Genomic DNA, 10,164 nt, shown 5'->3' on the forward strand with positions numbered 1-10,164 from the left:
TAACAAGCAAAGAGGATTCATAAAAAACTAAATTACAATCGATTTGCAATGAAAGATCAGTTCATTAAAAATACATTGAGTGAGACCGGTTGATGCTAAATGGAATGGTGTGGGGGATTAATCTGAGAAGGTTCTTCCTCTCTCTCTCTCTAACTCTTGATATTCTCCTCCCTTCATCTTCCCTCCTCCCGCTGATACTCTCGGGCTCAGCATCACATCAGAAGAATGGGAGATCCTCTCTACTGCCACATTCAGTGTCGCATGGCCGCCACATTGCAGCAATAATATTCAGAAGTTATATCAACATTCTGTCAAACTGCTGGGGATCAGCAGGTTATATAAAACTAATAAAAATAATCTGAATAATTAAGGTGCTTCTGCAAGGGAAATCTTCTGAGACATTACAAATACATCAGACCCGCCATGAAACAATGTGCTACAGAATGCACCCATGCGGCCATCTTACAGGGTGCCATGTGCTACAGAATGCACCCCAAGTATGACGGGTCAATGAAAATGGAAATGTGTTTCCTGAAGTTCATTAACTGGTCACATTATAATTTCTTACAGGTGGATAACTGGAGTTCCTGCAATTAAATCATTATACAATGCTCGTACAGCAAAAAAAGTAATTTGAAATTTGAATTGGTTTTATTTTATTGGCCAGTCTGCATGCTAGAGGTCATCAAATTTGGGGACCATCACTGACTCTATAGGCTTGGAACTATTGTACATTTACCATGGGCACGGCTGCGACCTGGCATAGCCCTATTTGCAGCAGAATATCATAGCTTTAATACAAGTTAAGTATTGTTGCACCCCTGAGACTCTTTAAGAGTTTGTTTGTTATGTGTTTGCTACATATTTTTTGTTGTCTGTTATGCCATTGTTCCATGTGCATGTTTTGGAATGTTCTACCTGTCAATCACTGTGGGTGGCGAATCGCAAGGTCAGCTGGGGGAGGGGCTTGGGCGAAAAGGAGGGTCGGATGAGCGTGGAAGGTGTCCGATGTCGTGTGTGTGTGTGTTTCTGTAAATCAGTTGTTGGTGTGTATTTTGGTGTTATGGCCTTACAGTACAGTAAGTTTGAACTAATTAATATTTATTTAATTAGACTTGATTTAGCAATGATGGTGGGGGTCCCGGGTGGAGAACGAACCATGAAAGAACGAGACAGATTGACAAGACATTCAAATATTTTATTAATCTGCCATGACACAGAAAATACAAAGACAGCATGCATTAACCATTTCACTGATATTGAATCGTATTATCGTACGTACGCTCGCTGACCAAGCATCTTCCTTCCTCACCACTACAGTGAACGAACAGCGAGTCTGAGAGGAGTCGAGTCTGATAGGGAACTAGACGAACGAGGGAGAACAATCAGTTTGGTTCATACTTGTTAAGATTTGTTCATTCGAACTGATTCGGTCACGAACGACCCATAACTAGTCATTACATTGGTGTCAGAAGTGCAAACTTTTTTTTAAGTTGCTACCGCGTTTAGCTCAGTTTTCTTTTGTTGTTGTCGATCAGTGGAGGTAAAAGCGCTGCAGATTGTGGTGCGTTTGTCGGATGAGGCGTTGTCATGTTTGTTGCTAATTTGCTCAGAGGACCGAGGTGACTATGACCCTAGTGGGGGCCCTGAGGAGGCGTTTTGGACTGTAGGTTATAATTGTAGGCGTAAGAAGCCAGGGGAGACGGTTTGGGCCATGGCCAACGATACCGAGAGCCTCGGCAAGCATAGCATGTGGACGAACTCGCTTGGTATCAGTTTCTCCGGGCCCTTTCCCCTACAGAGCTACGCACGCAGACCCAACTAGCCCACCCAAGAGGCCATAAAGAGGTGGCCCATAAGATGGCCATAGAGAGGGATCTGGTATGCGCTGGCGCCATCAACAGTCATCCTGCTCCTCAGCCGATGGTGAGATTGGTGAGGGAGAGAAGTGAGGACTCACAGAAGCCTGCCTGGATGGACAAGCTCACCAAACTCGTCCGCGCTGTCTCTATGCAGGCAGACCGCCGCTTTCCATCTCGTCCGGGGCCGAGGGTTAGCTGGGGCTGTGGGCAGCCTGGCCACCTTGTCAAACAGTGCCCTAAAGCTGTGAGAGCCCAGGGAAACAATTCAGGGTCCGCGTAGTTGGGGAAATGCGAGACCCTGCCCCCGTACCACCACTGTCGTCATCTGGAGGAGGCAACTATCACAGCCGCAGAAGCAGATGATAGCATCCCATAGCCTTTTTGGGGGAAAGACTGTCTCCACCCAGTTTAGGTAGCAGCTGTTCAGGACCCCTGTATCCCGGGGCTGGCCTTCCTGCGGTGCACACTGCCAGCTGGACCTGGAGAGGGAAGAGATTTTCTTCCAAGGAGGGCCCACAGTCTATACGGCCCTGCAAAAAACGGCCTACATCTGCCTCCCACCGACAACAGCTCAGACGAAGCAGTCCAACGTCCCCTGACTCATTCACCCCCTTTCAAAAGACCTTCCGACCACCCTGTCTTCCCGATCCCTGTCCATTGACCCAGTCCTCCTTCCAAAAACATTTCCCTACCTCCCATTGCCTCGTGTCAATGTTGCAGACTACTCTCTTGCTTGCGGCCCCTGCAGACTACTCTCTTGCCACCCTGGCATCCTCCTCCATGAGCCTTGGCCCCTTCCCCTTCCCTGATCAGCTTCCCCAAACGGGAGAGGGGATGTGATATCTGCTTTGCAGGATATATGGCTGGGCCACTGTGATGGCCACTACCCTCAACAGCAGTCAGACGTGGGTTGGACGCACCTGGTGCAGCATGAATTGGACACTGGGGATGCTAGGCCCATCAGAATGTGCCTGTGTCGCCTGCCCTTGGCCCGCCAGAAGGCTGCGGATAAGGTGCTGTGGGAAATGCAGCGAGCTGGCCTCATAGAGCCTTCAGATTGTACCTGGGCAGAAGCCGTGTTGATGGTGCCTAAGAAGGAGGGTAAGTTGAGATAAGGTGTCAATTACACTGCAATGAACGCAGCAGCGAGGCAGGAATCCTACCCCATTCCACGCAGCAATGAGGCCCTAGATGTCGTAGCTGGGTCGTCCTCCTCCCTCACCTCCGCTCTGGCTACCTACAGTGCCCTTTCGCCCCTGAGACCAGACCCATGACTACATTCTGCACTAGCAGAGGATTGTGGCAGTTCGGGTCCTCCCTTTTGGCCTCTGCAATGCACCTGCAACGTTTGAGAGGGACAGAGTGCTCACTGGCATCCCCCGGCAGCAGTGTTTTCCTGGACGATGTAATGGCACACAGGGGCTCCTCCAAGACAGCTTGCCTTGCTGCGACAGGTTCTGCCTTTTCCTGAGGAGATAGGTAACTTTCCTTGGACACAAGGTGGGGGGAAAAGGCATTAGCACCATGGAGGCCAAAGTGCAAGCTGTCCAGGACTGGCCCACCCCCACGGACACCAGACATCAGAAAGGCTTCCATGCCCTTCATCATAGACACGGATGCTAGTAACGTCGGCAATGGTGCCATGCTGGCACAGGAGGGGCCGGAAGGAGAGCGGGTGGTGGCGTATTACAGAAGGAAATTGAATAAAGCTGAATGCCGCCACTGCTTCACTCGTTGCAAGCTGCTGGTCATTCGAACCGTTCGCCACTTCAAATACTACCTCTGCGGCCTGCCCTTCACTGTAAGGACTGACCACTCCATGCTCCAGTGGCTAATTTCTTTCAAGGAGCCAGAAGGGCTGGTCGCACGGTGGATCAAGGAGCTGCAATCCTACAGCTTCAGTGTGGTGCACAGGGAAGGGGCACTCCATGCTAATCCCGACTTCCTGCAGTAAGGATGGCTGCCGCTACTGTGAAAGGAGGGAGAGCTGTGAGAAGGAGCTGCACAGCCAGGAGGATGTATTTTCTGCAGTGGAGGTGACGTCCCCATTCTGCTGTGAGCCCCGGGAGATCGACACTACAGGATGGAGATGGCAGCAAGAGGAGGACGCAAACCTTCAACCAGTGCTCCATTGGTTGCGCCTACAGCAGCCACCCATGGGAACAAGTGGCAGTTCTCTCCCTGGTCACCCAAGGCCTGCTAAGATCGAGGCCCTGCAGCTCCCGGAAGCCACCAAATATGTCCTCAAGGCTATGGAATGTTTTACTGGAGGAGTACGCTCTTCCTGACCAGGGGGCGGAGACCATAGCGGACGCTTTAGTCGGGGGGATGATTAGATGTTTTTTGGGGAAGCAGAGTCCATCCACAGCGACCAGGGGAGAAATTTTGATTCCTGTGTCTTTTCGGCCTTATTTAGAAGGCTGGACATGCAGATTACCCATACTACCCCCCTGCACCCCCAGAGTGACGGCTTGGTGGAGCGATTTCATCACTATATTGAGCAGCAGCTAGCCATTGTCTCGGCTAAGCATCAACGGAACATGGTGCACACGGCCTACAGGTCAGGAGTCTACCGGAATCGCCAGATTCTCCCCCTGTTCATACCAGCCCAAAGTATGCCAGGAGACTAAAGGACCGCCTGGAGAGGGCTCAGCCTGCTAGGGCAACACAGTCTCACTCTGAGTTCATCAAAAATCAACGCTTGTTCACAGGCTTTTGGCGTTAACTGCTGACGCAAAGGGTGTTCTTGTGCGTCTTCATTCAACTCAGGGGGTTTTCAACTCATTACAATGTAATCCCTCCACGGAGATATCTGAAATGTATATCTAGTGACCTGCTGGCTGCACATGGAGATGCCTTGAGCATTCATCCCATTGGCTTTTTACAGCGAAATCGCAACATTTCTCAACACAACTAAACTAACGCTTCCTTTTTTAATTACACAACATGTATGGGTTAAGGCTATGGACCTTAGTTGTCGTGATTTGTGCTTTGATTCAGACAATCATTTTTTTTTTTATCAATTTTGGGTAGCTGAGGTCATTGCTGTAGAGACGATGTCGGTCCGGTTTGTTTGACACGACTACACAGTTTATACCAGAGCTGCCAAGTCTCACTCTTTGGCTGTGAGACACACTCATATCAACCAGTTAATAAATATTTATATATACATATATTTGTTTATTTTCTTGCTTCGAGTAGTCTCCGTATTTGATAAATAAAAATATATAAATAGGCTACAAACGGATTGGCGAGAATTGGTTGGCGAGAATAGGGGTATACTGCCAAACCGTCAATCAGTGGCGGGTCGTCCACAGAGGGCGCTGGGGCGCCGCCCTCCCGCCGACCTGCCTGCCTGTTTTAATTTTTCATTTAATATAATAATAATCTTTCTCATTTTGAAAAAATTATTTGCATTAATTACATGCGAATAATGATTATACTTTCGAATGTGTTTAGAACTCTCCAGGGCCCCGTTTCCCGATAGCGATGGGTCTTCGCTCGTACGATCATTCTCCCGATGGATCTTGCGATCCATCGTCAATTTCTTTGGAGCGTTTCCCGAAACTCCTCTTAACGTGAACGCGCATTCGCTGCACTCACAACGTCGTAGGATTGTAACTGTCTACTGACACGGTGCTGAAATGGGCTCCGTAGGAGGGGGAGACGCAGGAATGTCGCAGGAAAATTGTGTTAAAAAGGGTTAAAATATATCCCCATCAAGGACAACAGCAGAGTAGCCTACAAAAAAAATAGACTGCAATTATATGAATGCTAAAGACATTAAAACACAATTGATTAGGCTTAAACCGACATATATCAGTCCTAATCCTGAATGCACTGTGCGTTTCACGGCATTTTCCCCCCTGAAATAATTCCTCTTCACACCTGTGAATAACCCGGGAGACGTCCATGATGAGGAATACAACGAAGCCCACCGTCTGGCCCGGTGCATCGTTGAGCGCACGATCGGGAGGTGGAAGTTGCGCTTTAGATGCCTTCACAAGTCAGGCGGAGGGCTCCAGTTTTCGCCGGCCAAGTCATGCGCCGTGATATGTGTGACGGCTATGTTGCACAACATTGCAGCTAAGGCTGGGGTGGCATTGCTTGAACCGGAGGACGTTGAGGACGATGACGATGACATATTCAATCAAATCACATACTACTTTCCAGATCAAGTAACATACTACTTTCCGGCGTTTGGGCTCTTCGATCAAGTCACATACTACTTTCCAGATCAAGTCACATACTACTTTCCAGATCACGACTGTACCGTGCAATTCCGTTGTGTCTTTCAAAGAAGTTCCTTTTAGTCTGCGATTAAATTCAGACAAATTGGCATTAAAACAATCAGGACCTCCAAGACCAAATGTAACAATTAAACAGGTTTCTACAAAGGGGAGGATGTCACACCAGAGGAAACCCTAACGCTAACAAATTGGTACGAGAGAAAAAGCGGTCTAGCATGCGGTGAGGAAGCTAACGCAGTGTTCTGCTCCCCCTGCCTCCTCTTCAACCCTGATGGCCGCATGGCCAACAGCACTGAGCGGGTGCTTCTATCTACCACTGTGATAACTTATTTTACTTTTGTAAGCCAATGCTTTCAAGGTCAGTAAATAAATACCCTTTATGTTGTTTCCTCCTGTTTAGCCATTTTACATCATAAACATTAGATTCATGTAAATAATTTATTGTGGATTTTACCATTTTTGTTTATGGAATTGGCATCTAGTGGACACAAGAAGGATATCTGTATAATCTAACAACAAATTCATACTGCTCAATGCACCTATTGAATGGATCACCTTAATCATTATGAGAATAAATTCAAAATAGCCCCACCTGAGATGTTTTTCAGGAGCCGCCACTGCCGTCAATATGAATTTAATTCATAGAATTTCCGAGAGGATGGTCAATGGTCTGATACAGATGTCGTTTTCATAGGCGTCGATTACGGGGGGGACGGGGGGGACATGTCCCCCCCACTATTTAAAATACAAATTTTGTCCCCACCACTCTTGAAAATGTGCAAACCAATTGCGACTGAAAAAATCCCCACACACTCAACAAAATCGTCGAGTCTAAAATCATGCGATAGGCGCGCACGAGGACATCATTTATTAGATAGGCCTACCTAATAAACCGTTGGAACACAAAAGACCGGAAACCATAGCAACGCCGGTAAACAAACCCCAAGAAGCCCAATCCCTATGAGAGCTCCCCGCGCTACGGCCATCCGGAGGCGCACAGAGCTTTTGGCCGTGATATTATATATACAATTATATTATCCTCATCCTCATCGTCATCGTCATCCGCTTATCCGGGGTCGGGTCGCGGGGGGAGCAGCTCAAGCAAGGGGCCCCAGACTTCCCTTTCCCGGGCCACATTGACCAGCTCTGACGGGGGGATCCCGAGGCGTTCCCAGGCCAGTGTTGAGATATAATCTCTCCACCTAGTCCTGGGTCTTCCCCGAGGTCTCCTCCCCACTGGACGTGCCTGAAACACCTCCCAAGGAAGGCGCCCAGTGGGCATCCTTACCAGATGCCCGAACCACCTCAGCTGACTCCTTTCTAAGTAAAGGAGCAGCGGCTCTAATCCGAGTTCCTCACGGATGGCTGAGCTTCTCACCCTATCCCTAAGGGAGACGCCAGCCACCCTTCTGAGAAAACTCATCTCGGCCGCTTGTACCCGCGATCTCGTCCTTTCGGTCATCACCCAGCCCTCATGACCATAGGTGAGGATAGGAACGAAGATCGACCGGTAGATCGAGAGCTTTGCCTTGCGGCTCAGCTCTCTTTTCGTTACAACGGTGCGGTAAAGCGAACGCAATACCGCCCCCCGCTGCTCCGATTCTCCGGCCAATCTCACGCTCCATAGTACCCTCACTCGCGAACAAGACCCCGAGGTACTTGAACTCCTTCACCTGGGCTAAGGACTCATTTCCTACCCGGAGTAAGCAATCCACCGGTTTCCTGCTAAGAGTCATGGCCTCAGATTTAGCGGTGCTGATCCTCATCCCAGCCGCTTCACACTCGGCCGCCAGCCGATCCAGTGAGTGCTGAAGGTCACAGGCCGATGATCCAATGAGGACCACATCATCTGCAAAAAGCAGTGACGAGATCCTCAGACCACCGAACTGCAACCCCTCCCCACCACGACTACGCCTCGATATCCTGTCCATGTATATCACAAACAGGATTGGTGACAAGGCGCAGCCCTGGCGGAGACCAGCACCCACTGAGAACGAAACTGACTGGCTGCCGAGAACACGAACACAGCTCTCGCTTTGGGAGTACAAAGATTGGATGGCCCTGAGGATAGACCCCCTTACCCCATACTCCCGCAGCACCTCCCACAGTTTTCTCCCGGGGGACCCGGTCATACGCCTTCTCCAGATCCACAAAACACATGTAGACCGGATGGGCATACTCCCAGGCCCCCTCCAGGATCCTTGCGAGAGTGAAGAGCTGGTCCGTAGTTCCACGTCCGGGGCGAAAACCGCATTGTTCCTCTTCAATCTGAGGTTCGACGATCGGCCGAACCCTCCTTTCCAGCACCTTGGAGTAGACTTTACCAGGGAGGCTGAGAAGTGTGATACCCCGGTAATTGGCACACACTCTCTGGTCCCCCTTTTTGAACAGGGGAACCACCACCCCGGTTTGCCACTCCTTTGGCACTGTACCCGACTCCCACGCAATGTTGAATAGGCGTGTCAACCATGACAGCCCCTCAACACCCAGAGCCTTTAGCATTTCTGGCTGGATCTCATCAATCCCTGGGGCTTTGCCACTGCGGAGATGTTTGACTACCTCAGTAACCTCCACCAGGGAAATTGACGACGAAACACCATCAACCTCGAGCTCTGCCTCCAACATAGAGGGCGTGTTATTCGGATTCAGGAGTTCCTCAAAGTGTTCCTTCCAACGTCCGACGACCTCCTCAGTTGAGGTCAACAGAGTCCCATCCTTACTGTACACAGCTTGGATGGTTCCCCGTTTCCCCCTCCTGAGGTGCCGGATAGTCTTCCAGAAACACTTTGGTGCCGACCGAAAGTCCTTCTCCATGGCCTCTCCGAACTTCTCCCACACCCGCTGCTTAGCCTCCGACACGGCAGCCGCTGCAGCCCTTCGAGCCTGTCGGTACCCTGCAACCGAGTCAGGAGTCCTCCAGGGTATCATATCCCGGAAGGCCTCCTTCTTCAGTCGGACGGCTTCCCTGACCACCGGTGTCCACCACGGTGTCCGAGGGTTACCGCCCCTTGAGGAGCCTAAGACCCTGAGGCCACAGCTAGCCACCGCAGCTTCAGCAATGGAGGCTTTGAACACCGCCCACTCCGGCTCAATGCCCCCAACCTCCACAGGAATGCCAGAAAAGCTCCGCCGGAGGTGTGAGTTGAAGATACCTAGGACGGGGGCCTCCTCCAGACGTTCCCAGTTCACCCGCACTACTCGTTTGGGCTTACCAGGTCTATCCGGAAATTTCCCCCATTCCTGATCCAACTCACAACCAGATGGTGGTCGGTTGACAGTTCCGCCCCTCTCTTTACCCGAGTGTCCAAAACATGCGGCCTCAGGTCAGATGACACGATCACGAAATCGATCATCGATCTTCGGCCTAGGGTACTCTGGTACCAGGTACACTTATGAGCACCCTTATGTTCGAACATGGTGTTTGTTATGGATAATCCATGACTAGCACAGAAGTCCAATAACAAACGACCGCTCGGGTTTAGATCAGGGAGGCCGTTCCTCCCCACCACGCCTCTCCAGGTGTCTCCATCGTTGCCCACGTGGGCGTTGAAGTCTCCCAGCAGAACTACGGAGTCCCCTACTGGAGCCCCATACAGGACTCCATTCAGGGTCTCCAAGAAGGCCGAGTACTCTGAGCTGCTGTTTGGTGCATATGCACAAACAACAGTCAGAGTTTTCCCCCCTACAACCCTTAGGCGCAGGGAGGCGACCCTCTCGTCTACCGGGGTAAACTCCAACACCGCGGCGCTCAGCCGGGGATTTATGAGTATCCCCACACCCGCCCGGCGCCTCACGCCCTCGGCAACTCCGGAGAAGAATAGAGTCCAACCCTTATCCAGGAGTACGGTACCAGAGCTGAGACTGTGCGTGGAGGTAAGCCCCACCAGATCTAACTGATAGCGCTCCACCTCCCTCACAAGCTCCGGTTCCTTTCCCCACAGCGAGGTGACGTTCCACGTCCCCAGAGCCAGCTTCTGCCGCCCGGGTCTGGTCCGTCGAGACCCCTGACCTTCGCTGCCACCCATGTGGCTGCGCACCCGACCCCAACGGGT

The sequence above is a fragment of the Gadus morhua genome, chromosome 15 (assembly GCF_902167405.1).
Source record: "Gadus morhua chromosome 15, gadMor3.0, whole genome shotgun sequence".
Taxonomy (NCBI): Eukaryota; Metazoa; Chordata; class Actinopteri; order Gadiformes; family Gadidae; genus Gadus; species Gadus morhua.